We start from the raw sequence: 18,533 nt of genomic DNA on the forward strand, positions 1-18,533 counted from the left end.
ATGTGCACGCATCCGTATGCCAGAGGTCATCGTCAAGCACCCCAACCTAATTCACCGCAGTGATGTTTCCACCGCCTAGTGCTGTATTTCACGTTAATGTATGAATGAACTGAAAGTGCAGGAAGGCTATTGTAGAAGGCTATGTGTAAAATTAGGACTACAGCGGGCTTTTTTTTCAACGGCTGCATAAGACGTGACACAAGCAGCATCACCAGATTGTAGTACAAAGAAAATCTGCGTCGTGCGATTCCATGATTCCGCGTTGCGCAGCCAAGCGTTTCCTTCACGCATTTCATTAAGATTTGTACATTCGCAACTTTCAGTGACCCAGTACGACGTGAGCAGAGATCGCTACTGCAATTTGCCCAGCATGCCTTACGCCAACAGTTATTTCGCCGCCGTCGTCCTGGAGGGATCCATCTATGCCATAGGTGGCTACACTGGTAAGACTTATCAAACAGCCCTTAGCATTCTCTCTATACAAAAGCAATACGAGGACCAACAGTAATATAACGTGCTTCTCACACTTTTCGTCCCTTGATTATTATTGAAATGTACAAAGTAAATCTGCCACTGAAGGCCTCTCAAATAACTAATACAGCACCGTGCACACATGTTGTTTCTACCCTATTAACGGACGCTGTGCGAGAAGCCTGCATGTTATTCCTTGCAATAGTTACCTCTCGTTCGCTTCACCAACATATCGAGCGGTTATGCAAACTGCGAGTATGAACTTATGTAGCGTGGCACAAACACACGCCCTTCCAACTAAACAGCAGAATCATATGCCAATTCAGCCCCTCCTCGATGCACTAATGAATGCAGTTTAGAGGCGATTGGAAGCAGCGCGAACTCGATACAACGATAAAAGAAGCCACGATGAAACACACGTAGCGCTACCGCTACTAGCAACAACAGTCTATTAAATGCGAAGCATCTCTTAACGAACCTCAGGCACTTTGGACGTTTCTATCTACGTATCTATTTATCTGTCTAGCTGCCTACGTCTGGGACCTCTCCTGGTCGTCTCCATAACTTGTAATATACCAAAATTGGCATTGCAGGGGATCAATGTATGACGAACACGATTCAGTGGTGATGACATTAATAACGCAAAATACCTGTCGTGTACGTCATGAAACCCTTTCGCTCAGTCACGTGTGGCACATACCTGCATAGGAGAGTTCATGTTATGCGGGTATGTGCCACAGGTGATACAGAGTCACAACCAACACAGCAACGGCGAACACACACATTGACATGCAAGAAAAGTGATAATAATAATAATTGTTGAGGTTTTATGCCCCAAAGCAACGATATGGTTATGAGAGACGCCATAGCAAAGGTCTCGTGAAATTTTGACCATCTGGTATTCCATAACGTGCACCGAGATCGCACAGTTCACGGGCATCTAGCATTTTGCCTCCATCGAAGTGCGACCGCCGCGGCCGGGATCGAACCCGCGACCTTCGGTCAGCAGCCGAGCACCGTAACCGCTACACCACCGCGGCGGACGCAAGGAAAGCGAACGAGCTAAAGACAGAACACCCTGGAAGACGCTCAACTACCATCCACTCGTCCACGTGATTCGCGACGTGGACCACATGGATTACAAAAAAAAATCCGGCGTCAATGCTTCCTTACAATAAATCTGACGAGAGAACCAGGCCTCTCATCATTACCGATGACTTCAACATTGGCGTATAAAGACCCAACAACACCTGGTCCTTGCACTGCGTGAAAGACGGCGTGGATGTGGACAGGGCATAAAAAGACCTCGCTGCCACGTCCAGGATGGGTGGCATCATAGGTCATTTCATCGCAAGAGGCATCCAGGATTCCCACCGGCTGCACTATACCTCGCACTTCACTACACTTTGACACCTCAAAGCCGCGATCACGAGCGGATGTGATAAAAAGTCCTGTCCAGCTGCTGTTGCTCACCGATCACGGTGACGATGACCTTGTTCAAGAACTGTCAAGACCCCCTCTACACATACACACAGGTTCGTGAAACGGGAGTGCGTTCATCGTCATAACGGACAAGTATAAGCATAACAACTGTAACGCAACTGTAACAACTGCAACTGGGACTGTAACATACGTGCAGTGCGCCTGCGCGTGCCACTAGGCTGCGTACCATATATCTAGGGAAACTCCTGAATGAAGCTTAGTGGCACGCGCAGTGCGCCTGCGCGTGCCACTAGGCTGCGTACCATATATCTAGGGAAACTCCTGAATGAAGCTTAGTTGCGAGTAACGCTTCTTCTGTGCATCTGTGTTCGTTCTTTGTCCTGTTCGGATTCGCGCTATCCAGTATTGAAGAATATAAGCCTTACATATCAGATTACCGCGTCTGGTGTTCGTAACACCCATGTCGCTGTTGCCATCGTTACGGAACAGTAAACAACTGGTTATATAACACATATGAGGCTTTTCAACGTATGAGTGTGCGTATACCACTTCCACATTTCTCTAGCGTCCTTCTGTAACGTTTCGCTCAATGTGCAAAATTACGCCACAGTAACCATTCCGCGCATGCCTCGCATAACATCGATTCCCACGGTACGTGGGATCTGCCGAATTTTTTTTTTTTTTTGCAGACCTGACCACTACAAGCGCAACAGCGTACAGAGGTCACGTAGTGGCAACATGAAACGTACGAGAGATTCAGACTTTTCAACAGCATCACAACACGCGATAACCGCACAGTACCAGATTGTCACGCTATGCAGGAAGTCTAACTTTAGTTGACAGCATAATGGATGGCTTGCTATGCAGATATCACCGAGAGCATGTCACAGACATATCAGCGAGAGTTATATGTGAGATTATCACCAAGAGCAATGTTCAACAGAATCCTGGGCCTCGTTAATCACATTGGACGCTTGCTGTCTCGCATAACAGAGTTGACAGCACCAATCCGAGCTTTGCTGCTCATTAAATCCAAGTGGACTTAGGGCCACGCTCAAGAGTCATCCTTCTGGAAGTTCAAAGAACTTCTCTGTTAGGACCTTTGCATTGCTCGGTACAACATTATATACAAGACTATAGCACCAGCTGATGCCAGCTCCTTTGGTCTCCGTGCCGCACTGCTTCAAAAGCAACCTTCCGATGAGCGTCGACCAGTTTCCTTTGCGTTGCGCTCACTGACATCCGCTGAAGGTCGGTACATTGAGACTGAGAAGGACACTCTGGCTGCAACCTGGGCCTGCTTCGTTTTGAAGAGTATGTCCATGGCTTGACTTTCTTACTTGAGACGGACCATCAACCACTTATTGCGCTCATGGCTACCGAGGATGTCGACTTGCTGCCTCCACGAATTCAACGGTTCAGACTGAAGCTGATGTGCTTCCAGTACCAGGTGCTGTATGTACCCGGGAAGTAGCTAGCCACGACTGGCATACTCTCACGTGCACCGGTGGGTGGTCCTATGTCATAGCAAGCTGACCATGTCGAACTTTTTGCTGAAAAAATTGTTCCAAAAAGACCCTTTTACAGGCTAGTTGATTCGTAATATTGTTCGCTCGTCCGCGTATTTGTTCACCACACATCAAGACGAACTCCGCCATGCCCGAGCCAACGATGGTGATTGCAACCTTCTGATGGAATATTGCACCAAAGATTGGCCCGGCAGCCAAGGCTGCCACTTCACCTTAATAAGTACTGACAGCATCGTGGAGAACTCAGTGTCATCGAGGGGCTACTTCTGAAGGGAACCCGCATGGTAGTGTCTTTGACTCTTCAGCTTTCCATACTAGACCTCATTCATGACGAGCATCAATGTGTCAACAAGTGCAACGCCGTTGCTTGAGGGTCCGTGCATTGTAATTGGCCTGCAGTGAGCAGTCACATCGAGACGCTGGCTCTATGTGGCAGCCTGAAGTCAGCAGCCACATCCAGACTCTCGACTGCGCCAAGTGTGCAGAAACACGCACCCAACGCACAGAGTGATGATCCCTTCTCAAACGCCGTCTTCCCAAGGAGTAAGTTGGAGTACACCTTTCCACCTGAGAGGTCAAGATTAGGTGTGGCCGCCTGACACTTTTCCGAAGTCATCAGTCTGCGTTCTACTACAGTACCGGCCTTCATTTCGGACATCAAGAGTGTCTGCGCGCCATGTCTTGCCCAGCGTGGTATGGAGTGACAATGGTCCACATGTGTCATGTAATGTCTCGTCTACGTTTGCACAGGCTTGCAGGCTCAGGCATGTCACTAGTAAGCCTCGTTTCCCGGGATTTCATGGCGAGGTGGAGAGGATGGTGCGGACCGTAAAGGACTTCGTGCACAAGGCTGACGATCCTTTCTTGGCACCGCTTGACTACAGGGACACTCCTGGTGTCAATGGTGTAAGCCTTGCGCATCTTCTGATGAGGAGACGCCTGCAAGGCAGATTTCCCAAGACAGCACAGCATCTCGAGCCTGGCTTGCCCTAATCTCGGTCTCTTGCACGGGATGCTCAAGGTAATCGGAGAAAGCAGGCATGGGACTTCAACCGGAGACATGCAGCTCAAACGCAACGCCCGCTTCGGACTGGTGAGCGTGACAGGTCTGGGTGTGTGACAAACAGTTGTGGGACAGTTCTCGGACCAGCTCACTGTCCCCGGTCATACGCAGTGGAGGCCCTGAAGAGTGTTCTGCAACGTAATCGGCTCCACCTTCTTCCATTCTCCAATGAACCAGGGTCCGAGAGTCCAGTATGCAACGAACCAATGTCCGAGAATACTTTCAAATCTGCCAACGGTGGGTAACTTGAGAAAAAAGTCATCCCGCGTGATACTCATGCAGCAGAACCAACTTGCACCCCAATTTATTCGGCTTCAACACCGTCACAGTCATCCAGTCCACTAATTCGTGTGTCATGGTTTGGAAGACTCGCCTGGAGGCCCAAAAGACTGGACTTCTGATGAGTTGTGTTACGTGTACGGTGTTGCATAAAGAAAGGGGATTTAGTGCGTGCATGTGCTACTAGTTGGCGTTAGAGCTGTGCACGGGCCGTATTTCCGAGCCCGAGCCCGGCCCGGGCCCGCTGACATGGTCGAAGGCCCGCCCGAACCCGACAGCAAAGGGCTGCGAGCCCGCCCGGCCCGGCCCGACGTACGAAAACACAATCCCGGGCCCGGCCCGGCCCGGCTTTTTGAAGGTTCACTGCGAAAACAAAACATCGTTTTCCGGTAATTTGCCATTTTATTGAGCATATCAAATATGAGCAAACGACACACGACGAACAGTCTCTAATAGAGACTGTTCGCGGCACTTTTGCTATACAAGTAGACGGCCTCATGCCAGCAACAATGGAGTTCGCTCGCCAAAGCCGTCACGTGTATGGGGTACGCCCATGCAAGCGTCAGCTTGCACGAAGGCGCGCTCTTCGCTGTCGCGTGCATTTTCACTCATATGGCGTTTAGCCTTAAATCTAACGCGAGCAGTCGCGTGGCGCCTTCACTAGCTCAGGTGGTGTTACTTCTCTGTTTGTGCGAGTGCAACAGAGGCAGTGCTTTACCTGCTCCCCTTTTGTTTAAAGTAGCGAATGGAAAGAAAACCGGTAAAGGGCGGTCGCGGAAAAGGCGCTGTATGCGTGCTGGAAAACAATTCCCGCTCATTCTCCATATTTCGGGCTTGAGTCGGGCTTCGCGCCGGGCACGATAAAACTCCAAGTAGCCCGAGCCCGGCCCGGGCCCGAGGTGAAAATACCTCGGCCCGCCCGAGCCCTGCCCGCGGGCCGGGTCGGGCTCGGGCTTTCGGGCTACCCGGAGCCCGTGCACAACTCTAGTTGGCGTCACTGCTGTCCAGTCTATATCGCCACGGTGAAACGGGAAACAGCGCTGTAAACGAAGGCGACAAAAAAGGAACCAACACCACATGACACGAAGCGCTGACTGACAACTGAAGTTTATTCGGGCGAAAAAGTATATTAATACACTCTTAGGTGCGCCACGTCACAAACAAAATGATACAAACAAAGCATGCAAAAGCAGAGACACAACAGACACCTTGATCATCATCACATGATGCATCGTGATTGAAAGGCGTAAGCGGTTCAGTTGAGACGATGAGCAAAAAAATACGAAATTTCTTTGACAGATAGTAAAACATACGGAGTACTGGCACTTTTCATGTGCAATTGATACTAATGTTAGGCATGCGCACAGTCAGAAAAAACACTGTTTTACGATACTTGCTACAGTACCACACAGTTTGAAGCTGATTGGTCAGAGGACTCATGTTAGAGTCGTTTTGAGTGTGCCTAATAAGTTGTCACAAATGTGTAACCGCGTGAATAGCACCCCAGATGAGAGTATCGCCTGTAGTAAACAACATAAGTCACCTTTCGTGTCATGCATCAGGAACGTCGTCTACCGCATTCCCTTGTCATGCGGTAGATTCTACATCGGCCAGACTGGCTGATGTTTAAATGATAGGCATCGCGAACACAACAATAACGTGAGCAGTTCCGTTAGTGGCCATCTAGGTATTCATTGTAAGCAATGTGGTTTTCGCCCCAAGTTTCAGAATTGTGATGTGTTAGCTAAGAACCAGATTCAAATGACAACAGAAATTATCGAAGCATATTAGATTTCAATGTTAAAAGAAAAGTGTGTCAGTACTCCGTCTGTTTTACTATCTAACAAAGAAATTTTGTATTTATCTGCTAACTGTTTCAACTGAACCGCTTATGCCATTCAGTCACGATGCATCGTGTGATGATGATCCAGGTTTCTGTTGTGTCTCTGTGCTTTTTCATACTGTGTTTGTATCATTTTATTTGTGACGTGGAGCGCCTAAGAGGGTATTTGTATATTTTTTCGCCCGAATAAACTACAGGTTGGCAGTCAGCGCTTCGTGTGGTGTGGTATGTGTTCCTTTTTTGTCGTCGTCTTTTACTGCGCTGTTTGCCGTTTCACCATGCTTTACCAACTAGCCAACAAGTTGACCTCATTAGACTATATTGCCACATCCGCTTGTTGTTTCATTTTGACGTATTCGGGTTTGACCCGCAAGGACGGTTAGCAACGCTCGACGCATACCGCGCTGCAATGTTTCAAAAGCTTCGCGATTGCAGTAGATCATATTGTTAAGATTGCGCGCAAGACGCGAATAGTGAAGATTATTCCAGAGCTTGCGCGACTACCAGTGATAAGGCTGGAAAGTTCTATGCGTGATGTATAAAAGATGATCGAATTATCGACGGCCGACGCTCTGTTCGCCGCTATGAGCGTACAGCGTGCATTGCTTGCTGTAGCTTGAGTTTCCGTTTCCCGGCCACAAGTTCGGCCAAATAAAGAGTTTCACCTTGGACACACCGACTGCTGCCTTCGTCAACGTCACGACCCCATGACAGTCTGATGATGATGATGATGATATATGGTGTTTTAAGGCGCAAGGGCCCGTGACAGTATGTTTTCTCACGAAGAATGTCCCGGGGTCAGTTGCTCGCCAGGCGGCCGAGTGTACGCCACATTCTAGCGTGGCTCGTATCCGGGGAAGCAGAACGCGCTACAGGCGTCTTTCAAAATTTCCACCCATAACTTTCAAGGTATCCTGTTAGGCCCTGAATCGTCGCATATCATTCCCGGCGTTGCTTGTCACGTATATGTCTGCGGTGACAAATAACATACAAACGTGGAATTCACAAGCGACAAGAACTGTACGGAGAAACTAAAACTATCTGATGGGCATTCCACAGGAAAATGAGGGAAGAGCAGAAGAGCCGAGAATTACATGGTGTAATAAAACCGACTGGTGGGCTAGTTGGTACAGCATTATTATGTTTCAGCGCAAGGAAACATAAGATGGTGTAATTAAGTCTTAGTTTGCCGGAATAACTCATCCTCGTCTTGTGCTAGACAGAGTAAATGACGATCGTTCAAATATCCTAACAGGAATGAACAGCGGGCAACAAGTTCAAAGGTACGACATCGCCGCCAAGAGGTGGTGCACGGCTCCCCTGATCAGCACCAAGTGCTACTGCTCCGCTGCCTGCGTTGTTCAGGACGTCACCAACCATGGTAGGTAGTTCAGTTAACGCGCAAAATAAAGCGCAACACATACGTAAGATGCGTGATATACCCGCTGTCCCAATAAAGGTGTGTGAAATTCTTAAAAATCAGGGACATTAGATATTTCTTCGAAGCTTTCACATCTACTTCTTCTGTAGCCGCAGGCATCTTAATGTGGCTGAGGAAATAATTTGGGCAGCAATTAGAGACGTTAAATTAACTCTTTAATTGGGGTAGGTAGGCTGTTATATCATATGGAAGAACAAAGCGGTGAACCCATTGCAGCTTTGGGATTTCAAAAAATGGCTCCTAGTAATACTTGCGAAGTAATGAGATTCAAGCAAATTCAGCTGCGAAACCGTCACCGAAACGCGGAAGAGCACAACTGCCATATTCTTCTGAGATGTCCAGAATGAGTGAGCGTCGTTATATCAACCGAGTTCGTTGCGTCGGTTTGCGGGCTGGACTTGCAGTTATAGCGCGTATGACGCACATACGTTAACGAATGCGGAAGAATTACAACTCTGTAGTCGTTGTCTTTAACAGTGACGTCATTCTGGTCGTCTGCTTATTGCGCTCATTGGTTCCTCGGTTTCGCTTTCGCCGTTGATATTAGTCGAATTTCATTACGCCACAATAATTACTAAGGGCTGCTTCTTCCATATCTCAATGCTGCAATGGTCGTCAACCATCTTATGATGCCTGCGACTACACCAGACCTAATTGTTAAAGGGCCCCTAAAGCATCTCCGATAATATCTTAACACTTCAAGTAAATGTGCGCATTCAGTTCAAAACGCCTTCACGTCAATCATGCAATGCGCGGCAGCGCTACAAGCCGCGGGCGCCCCAAAAATTCCAAGAAACAATCCATCCTCCTCTCCGTGTCTTTTGGCATTCCTCATCCCCTTAACGCTCGCCATGACGTCAACATATCGTCTCCTCGTCATCTACACTTTACGTTCGGCCACTTTATTTTCTTCACATTTATATCCTAATTATTACGTATAACATCCCCTATACTTTCCCTGGCATTATTGTTAGTTCTCATTAATACTGTGTTTAACAAACAAAAACGAGCCCTTAAGAGTCATCTTCTTTCCTTCGCCCATAGCGAGGGTCTCATTCTGGCAGACTTGATGTTTTCAGGTAGTATGCGAGAGGTTATTGGTCAGCTGCCAGTTCGTAAAAAAGATCACGTGCTATGTGACGCCAACAGGCAGAAAAAAGTCTTTTGCACTCGCCGCCATGGCTGCGATCGGCGCTGACAACACTGCCAGGTTTAAATGCACGTATATTACCCATAAAGTGTACGGGAGGATGGCCGCCGCCGTAGCTCAGTGGTAGAGCACCGGTCGCGTTGTTCGAAGGTCGCAGGTACGGTCCCTGCCGGCGGCAAGTTATCTTTTCGTCCACTTTACTTTCTTCACATTTCTATCCTAATTACTACGAATAACATTCCCTGGCATAATTGTCTGTTAGTTCTCATTAATAAACGTGTTGTGCTTTTGGAACGTTGAACATAAGATTGTTTTGCTTTTCTTTCCGTCTATCTTCTCGTAGCAGCCTGGACATAGGCATCAGACATTTATGACATATGCGGAAGGAGCCACTGCAACCGACCTTGTTCACCCTCAACCAAGGCCTTTGTTTTCGGAGCGACACGAGTCACTTCTTGGTGAATGCACCACCAGAGACGGCAAGAATGGCGCGAAGAATCCGACAGATCAAACAAGCTAATAAAAAATTGCGCGCACAATCTGCGCGCACATTTTCTCCGGGAGTTGTCCGATTGACGCGTAGGCACTCTGGTTTTATTGCACGAACCTACGCGAAGGAATCGCGAAACGGAGAAGCGCTGTTGGAACACTGCAACCTAAAGCGAGACCAGCATGAGAACTTTGAAGAGCGGAGAAGTGTAGTCTTTCTTCCGTATGGCATCCACAATCACCAGCAGGCATTTCCCGCGCTTGTACGGCGTCCCGGCCTTCCATGGAACGTCGTTATCGGGCGGCACCCAGCACGACGCCTTCCCACTTGTACTATTTTGTTTTCTTTATTTATACATACTGCATTCTGTTAGGTCTATGGCAAGAATGGGTATACATTTAAAAAACGCCATGTCTGCCCACAACAAGCAACACAGTAACAGCGTGAACTGCATCTGGGGCCTTCGTAGAGCCCGTTGTAAGCTCTATTAGGGTGACTACTGCAAGCAGAGTGGCAAGCTACCCACTACGTCATAATCATGATTATTTTGCGAAGTTGGGAAGTATCAGTCCCCCATAATTCATCATTCTGCGATGTAGCGAGGTACGCACTACGCGTCTGTAAAAACGCCCACGTGTACGTAGCTGCACACGCTGTTGATGTTCTAGCTGAGGACTGCAAAGAATTATGGCAGAGAGCTTAGTAATTAGTGGGAAACTTTGGAGACAAGCATACGGAACGCCGAGTAATTTGAACACTATTCTATCGGGAAGGTGACCACGAAATTTACGACCTCTAAGTGCTTTTTTTGAAGTTGCACTGCAAGCCGATGTAGTGATATGTCTTTTATGTGTTAAATAAGAACAATGCGGGACATTTGAAGCTGCTCATCCAGTATAAAAAGCAGGGAGCCAGCTGCAGCAACATCTGCGGCAAAACTTTTGCCATACGCAAACTTTGTACTCAAAATGATGGAACAAAACGCATATTTGAAGCTAATTTGAACTGCAGCGCTTCAAGAATGGTAAGCAGGTGTTTGGAAGTTGCATAGGTCGGCGAAAAATGTGGAGCTCACTCAGACTCACTCATGAAATTTGCCCTTAGAGCTCACTCAGACTCAGATTCACGAAACTTTTCCTTAACTGGACTGACTCGGACTCAGGCTCACTGAACTTTTTCTCAGCCAGACTCACTCGGACTCAAACTCTCCAAAATATTACCCTCTCGGGCTTACTCAAACTCATAGTCACGGCTATATTTGAGTCTGAGTGAGTCTGACCGAGTCGACTCATGAGTGCGTCAGCGTTTAATTGGCTTTTTTGACTATGGTGTCAATGCTCCTTAACACCAATATCTCGCATATTTGGTGCTCTACTTGGCGCCTTTTGATCTCGAACCTTCAAAATGAGTTATCAGTGGCTGCAACTTAGTAAGGACATATTTATTGAAAGTGGTGACTCACCCGAGATATGTTTATTAAGGACTTCCTTTGAAAGAGCTTGCTGGGGGGGGTGGAGGTGAACCTGCACCCCCCCCCCCCCTCTTCTACGTAACTCACGCCTCTGATTAATAAATGTTAAGCTGGCGTATGAACGCTAGTGCTTTGAAGTATGTGTGAGTCGGCGGGAGTATAAGCGGGAGCTGATATAAGGCTGATAGTAATGCTGGAATTGTGTAGACAGAGAAGTTGTGCTAGTTAAGGAACAGTATAGGAAATGATATTTTCACGTTGTTGTGACGGTGATGAAGGCTGCAGCAAGACTGGGTAATACGGAAGTGATTATTGGGCGAACTTGCCCTCGGAGAATGACAATTCAAGGTAAAAGCAATTCGCGCTGTACACTGATACGGTAAAAAACAGGTGTCGGCCATCGAGTAATCAGGTCAGCATTATGGCGCTTCGGCATTTATACATGTGGAATCGAAGATTTCAGAAGAAACTAAAAACCAGCTTACGGACGCGTACACAAGAGGAGAAGACGACAGACACTCGCTGGAACTAGCAACAGGTTTAATGAAACCATCACACAAAACTTTCCCAGGAAAGCCAAGCGCGCATGCGTCGTACATAAAACACTTGATTCACAACAAAAGAGATAACGACATCAGTAACCACATTTTTCTAAATAATCGATCTCTTTCTTTGAAAGTGACAGCGAAGGTACAATAATGCATTTCTTTAGCCATGTTTCCAGATTTGATACGCTTCAATCACTTCACGTTCATATTGCGTGATCCCCTTACCAATGATTTGCGTGCCTTTCAGATCAGGAGAACAGCCGCACACCCGACAATGAGCAGGCAGATTTGCTCCTCCTCCTCACCTGATAGACGCTTCATGTTCTTTTAAGCGGACATTAATTCATCGTCCCGTTTGTCCAATATACACGCAACCGCACGACAATGGTGTACGATAAATAACATTTGCGACGCATGAGGTAAAACAAAATTTGTGACCGGTAGAGGGCACTCCTGGGTTTCCGCCCATCAATCCTGCCACATAGACTTGATAGCTTACACGGCGCCGAAAACACAACGCGAAAACCATGCCGTGAAACGTCGTTTCTTTCTTTTTTAAAACATTTATTTGGTCGGTGGTTGCCTTTTATTCTTCAGGCAACCTTTTTCATGTTATGTGAGACCTTATGATTATATGGCATGACTTCTCTCTTGCGGTCGTCATAGGCAGTTTTGTTAGCACTGCTAACTCGTTCTGGTTTAGTAGTCTCTTTCACCTTTTTTGGTGACACGGCATGGTGCCACACGGCATGGTGTTCGTGTTGTGTTTTCGGCGCCGTGTAAGCTATCAAGTCTCCGAGGCAGGTTTCATGGGCTGAAACCCAGGAGTGCCCTCTCTACCGGTCACAAATCTTGTTTTACCTCATGCGTCGCAAATGTTATTTATCGTATACCATTGTCATGTGGTTGCGTGTATATTGGACAAACGGGACGATGAATTAATGTCCGCTTAAAAGAACATGAAGCGTCTATCAGGTGAGGAGGAGGAGCAAATCTGCCTGCTCATAATCGGGTGTGCGGCTGTTCTCCTGATCTGAAAGGCACGCAAATAATTTGGTAAGGTGAACACGCAATATGAACGTGAAGTGATTGAAGCGTATCAAATCTGGAAACATGGCTAAAAAAATGCGTTAGTGTACCTTCGCTGTCACTTTCAAAGAAAGAGTTGATTATTTAGAAAAATGTGGTTACTGATGTCGTTATCAGCCGAACGATTTGCTCTCCTCTCAGTCCGACAAACGCGAAACTTCGAAAACCATCCCATGTTTGAGAAAAGCATTGTTGATCCCTCCGTCACAGGAATCGGTATAACACGAAAGTAAAACGTATGCGTACAGAAGTTGTTGAATGTTTACTGTAGAAAAATAAATAAGAGAGCACAATGTCTATTGGTGTTTGGCAGCTATAGCACCGTTTAACGTAAGTGCACCGACGTTTGCCGTTATATTTCTGATGTTTATTTTCAGCTATCGTTTCCTGAAAACTATTGTCTCAGACATCAGTTAGATTCCTCTCTAATGGCCCTCAATCTTCAACAACCTCACGCAGTGGGTATGTCCATGACAGGAAGAAAACGAAAGGAAACGTGCCACGCGGTGCATGCGAATCGCAGGTAGCAGCCATTTAAACCGTCAATCTCAGCTGCTAGGCTTAGTAGGCTGCTCGGTAGGTGGCCGGTCAGGGGTTGCGATGGCGAGCGGTCCGGCTGGGGCAGCGCTTGCTTGTGACCATCTTCTTGGTCGGCGCCCTGCCGTGGAGATGCCCATGGATCCCACCATCCGACCTGCAGCCAACAAAGACGACAGAGGGGACGTCACCATTTGGTCAGATGCTGCGATACTGTTCAAGGACAATGGCAAGAGGGTCGACTTCGCCCCGGGAGTAGCAGCCAGGTCAATGCCTGCACTTCGTGAGCAGAGGAAGAAGCGCCAGTTCTGCGACATTGTCTTCCAGGCTCCCGACGGTTCCGAGATCTGGGCGCATCGGTTCGTGATGGCTGCCAGGTGAGCGGTGGCATTCTCGCGCAGTCTCGGCGCTCCCGTTATTCAGCATTAGGCTCGGGACACAGTCTAGAAAAGGGGCGTGATTTCTCGTGATGAAACACGTTTCATAGTCGTTCACTGGCTAAGAAAAAAAATCCACACGTGATTCCACTGTGAAGCTGGTTTACCAGCGAAGCTGTGTAGCACAAATTTTTTTCATCTGCTCAATATTTATTTACACATTTATTTATAATCATTGCTTGTAGCCTATGCTCCTTTAATGCAATTCTACCTCGATTTGCGTGGGCCACAAGTGCAGTGCGCAGGATATTTATTTATTTATTTATTTATTTATTTATTTATTTATTTATTTATTTATTTATTTACTTATTTACGCTACCATTTAACCTTTTGCTGCGCTTGTAAGCAACAATATCCAAGCTGACAAGGTAACAATTTAGCTCAAGCTCTACCCCTAGCCCCGCCACCGTTGTCAAGTGGTTATGGCGCTCCAATGTTCACCCGAAGGACGCGGGATCGAGTCCCGGCCGCGGCGGCTGTATTTTCGATGGAGGCAAAAATGTTTGACGCCCGTGTAATTAGATTTTGGTGTTTGTTAAACAACCCCAGATGGTCGAAATTTCCGGAGCCCAGCACTACGGCGTACTTCATAAAGATATCGTGGTTTTGGGACGTTCAACCCCAGATATTATATTACTATTATTATTATTACAAGCTCCACGCTCACTAACTCTGTAAACCTTCCCGTTTCCTCCCATAAAAGAGCAGCGGTTACATTTTTTCTCTGCTGGTAAGGAAACCGTCGGCTTTAAGAACATAAATGTTGGCTATTCTAGCTGTAATATCGCTAGTAATTAAATAAAAAAGAAATCTTGTGCGAAGAAAGTGATCACAGGGAGGTCATGAACAAGAATCAGGTGACCTAAACGGGGTCAATGGATAATAGCTATTCATAAGAATGTGAATAGTTATAATAATCATAACTTGGAGCATGTCAATCGCAATCGTACCAACCATGCGGGAGTACCCCCACACGGGGACGACGTACACGAACTCACTCATAGTGTTCGCTAACGCGTTTTCCTTCCGGGAACACCTGTCTGCAAATACACTCCCCCTGTTATGCATTCCGGTTACAGTCTAGCCAGCCTAGCTAGGGAAAGATGTCCACCTTGTGAAAGCTAGGGAATAGAAGTTTTCCGTGGCTAGGGGCAGCGATCGTTACGATCCCAAAATGTCGCTAGCTGTTTGCTATCAAACCTGGATACTAAAGCAGACATTCGCAGGATTTGGTGATGTATCTACGTGGCTCCGAAAACTCATATCCTACGAAAAGCAAAACGCTGTGTAGCACACTGTGGTTTAAGAACGATACCTAATTTAAAGGGTCCCTACCACATTTTTTCAGCATGGTCAGAAAACGCTGCCGATCGGTAGCCGAGGCTAACGCTGGTTCGAGCAGCGGAGCTTAAAACGAGGGACAAAAAGAAGAGAGACAAGGGCGTCGCTGTACTAACAACAGAAAATTCCAGTTGTTAGTACAGCGATGTCCTTGTCCGTCTTCTTTTTTGTCACTCGTTTTAAGTTCCGCTGCTCAAACCAGTGTTAGCTAGGAACCAACTAGCTCCGGCGAATACCGTTTTGTTGTTCTAGTCCAGGCTCCTGAGAACGCGTAAGCCAAACATTATAGCGTAGCACGCGACCTGATATTTACAATTATTTCTCAAAGTCACCTGTAAATCGTTCCTTCGTTCTCCAAATTATGCCATATAACCAAATGAACGCGCCATGTACCAGATTCACGAACATTGGCTGGTTTGAGCATCGTGAGCCGCATAGATATATCGGCAGCCGCTGGAGGCCGCCACGGGCCCACGCGCGAGCTCGCTATCACACTGAAGGGAAGCCGCGCGTTCGCGAAAAGAAGTGCTCAAGTTCAGGACGCGCGCGTGACGTCACTTATTTCTCCGTGGCATCCCTCCCTGCTTCGCTTGCAGCGCGCTCTTCTGGACGAGAGAAGAGAGAAAGCAATTGCAGCGTGCGACAAATCTCGATAATTCCGCTTGTGCTTAACGGATACTAAAGATTTTTCCAATGGTCGATTCGTGAGGCAATAAACTCCTTTAAAGAAACCATTTTATGGTTACTTAGAAAAGTGTGGCGTGGCCGCTTCAAGATGTCGCTACCGGCGTTCGGTAACCGGTTCTTACGCACACTTCATCTCATATACCACAATTTCCCAAAATGCTAAATCTCTCTAATATCGATAATTTTGCCGCAGGTATTCGGGCTGCCACGCGCTCTTCGCTCTCGCCAAGGAAGGCATAAGTCCCGAACACAAGTGGCTGCCCCCCATGCGGCTGGTAGTGGAAGACCTAGGCAGCGACAAGATTCAGCTGCTGGTACACATCGCCTACCACACTCCTCTGGACGAGCTTGTAGGCCTGCAGAACGTCAGAGAGGTGCTCGAGCTCGCCGAGAAGTTGGAGGTCAGTCTCTCACAGCGAAGGTGCTTCTGAGGCTAGGCTTGAGAAGGGCGTGCATAAAGATGCTTTTCTCAAAACGACTGCGGCCTTCTCGACACGACCGGAGAAGCATGACTTAGTTTCATCCTGCTCACGATGAGCGGCCACGTTTAGAAATGGTGCTCGCTGGTTTGATGGTGATGCTATTGATAGCTAATTGCGACAATCACACCTCATGTAGGCAATGCGTTTATATGCACGTCGAAAGATCTACCTGCATGAAACACGACTAAAGCGAATTGAACGAGCTTATGTAATCTGGTCAGAATGCCTGCCGTAGTCCCATGGCTCGTAATGTGTGTAACATTACGATTTCCAGATTCTGATGTGTTGAAAGAAGGCAAGCTCCTAGAGTTGTCGATCAGCTGGAGCTAGGGAAGCAGAGGCGTATATTTTCCCGATTACTGCTGTGTGGAGGGCGACACGGACTTCGTTGCCTCGCCACTCGTCTTGGGCTACGCCGTCTCGATGGATAACCCCCTCAAAAAACAGCAGCTTTGTCGAAATTTTGCGATTTAAATACTTAGGTTTATGCGTTTCTCATTACCTTTGCACGGGCATTATTTACCCACTATTCATTCCAGCAGTTTAATGATCAAGAACCTAATGCAGGCGGTTAACAAGCCACTAGGGTGGGAAGGGGGGTAAATGGCGAGGGCATCCTTTTCACCCGAAACCATCACCTCTGAAGACATGTTCAACCTTATTTATTTACCATAATGATTTTTTCAATCACTCTACGAATAATGCACTCTGAGAATGCAGCCGATTTCAGCCCGTTAATTTGACTTTTAAATCCAAGGTGCATGGTGTGAACGCACTATTTGTACAAGGACGTCCTGAGGCAAGGCATTTCCGCTCCATTCTTAGCAATCTAGAAGGGGCCTGAATTATAGCTGAGAAGTGGTCTAACTGATTTAAGGTTGTACCTCCAGCAAGTATGGGCAGATTTCTGGTGCAGGGTTAAATCAAGGTTCTGTAATTGATTGCATTGTGCAACCTCCTCATTGAATTTTAGGCTCGTTCCATAATCCCAAAGCACGTTGAAAATGTTAACAACACTCTAACCTCACACTGCTTTGTCATAAATATTTACATAGTCATCAAGAAAGCGAAAAACTTTTTTCAGCCAAACCAAACATTCCATTTTGTTTGGTTGAAAAAGTCTTACCTTATGGCCATCGTTTTTCGCGTGGCCTTAAGAACATAGTCGGACGGTCTGGCGTAGATGTACTTTTTTAGCACTCCATTAAGGTACAACGAGTCCGCCGTGCAGTAGAAAAAAAATATCGACAAGCAGGATAAGAAAGTGTCCATGTTTTTCAAAAGAAAAAGCTAAGATTGTAATATGCAAGACAGGAGTAGTTTATATGCTACCTTTAACATACGGCATTCCTTGCATGGTCAGACTGGCCACTGCATTAAACGTCGCTTGAAAAAACATCGAAAGTTGTTAAACGAAAGTAGTTATTCACACTTAGCCAATCATTGAAAAAACGGCCAATGCCATCCTGTGTGGTCAGATAATGCAATTTTGTATAGTCATGCATATTAACTAACACACGAAATCACTGAAGCATTTCGCATCAAGAGATGTGCAAATAACTATGTAAGCGAGCCTTTAATAGTACGAATAGACAAAGAATTCCCCCTTCTGAGTGCATCGTGATCATTTTGTTTTTATTGACGAGTGTTGTATATTATATCTTTCTGCACGCATTTTGGCCTCACTGTTTGCGAATTTTTGTATGTTTCATTTTGCACATGCGCTTCGGAGCCATCCTGGGTGCATTATATGTGTGTGTGTGTGAATCCTTTTCAGCAATAAAAGTCAGTTGAGAGCCAGTACTGGTTTGTCTACTTCCTTCCGTCTTTGTGTGTTCTGTGGGCGTTGAAATCATCCCATCATGTTTATATAAAATGTAAGCCATGCATTCCATGTAAACCATGGTTGACATATTTTATACCACGTAAACCGTAATTTGTCGAAGTTTGTAATAAAGAAAAAAAACATTTCGGTGTCCTTCCCTGTTCGCTGAAACTCGTAATTTAGTAATCGTATATTGGTATTTTTTTAAAGTAAAATCGGATAATTTAATCTCGACAATAATCATAGCATTCATCCAGTGCGGTATTCACGACGCAGTTGAACCAGCTACGCAATCACTGCCTGGACGTCTTCAAGCGCCACCTCCAAGCGAAGAGCTGCATCGACATTTACCACCTGGCCTCCAGCCGCGGTTACGAGTACCTCGCAAGGGAAGCCTTTCGATACCT

At 46.7% G+C, this 18,533-nt stretch overlaps 1 long non-coding RNA gene across 1 annotated transcript; it reads left to right on the forward strand.

Moving 5' to 3' along the window:
• The first annotated feature begins 329 nt into the window (after nucleotides 1–329).
• On the forward strand, nucleotides 330–9,677 carry LOC119402992 (uncharacterized). Its single transcript, XR_007417241.1, has 3 exons — nucleotides 330–443; nucleotides 7,884–8,009; nucleotides 9,563–9,677. It is a non-coding gene; the product is annotated as an uncharacterized LOC119402992 (long non-coding RNA).
• The last annotated feature ends 8,856 nt before the right edge of the window (nucleotides 9,678–18,533 follow it).

The sequence above is a fragment of the Rhipicephalus sanguineus genome, chromosome 8 (genome assembly GCF_013339695.2).
Source record: "Rhipicephalus sanguineus isolate Rsan-2018 chromosome 8, BIME_Rsan_1.4, whole genome shotgun sequence".
Lineage (NCBI taxonomy): Eukaryota > Metazoa > Arthropoda > Arachnida > Ixodida > Ixodidae > Rhipicephalus > Rhipicephalus sanguineus.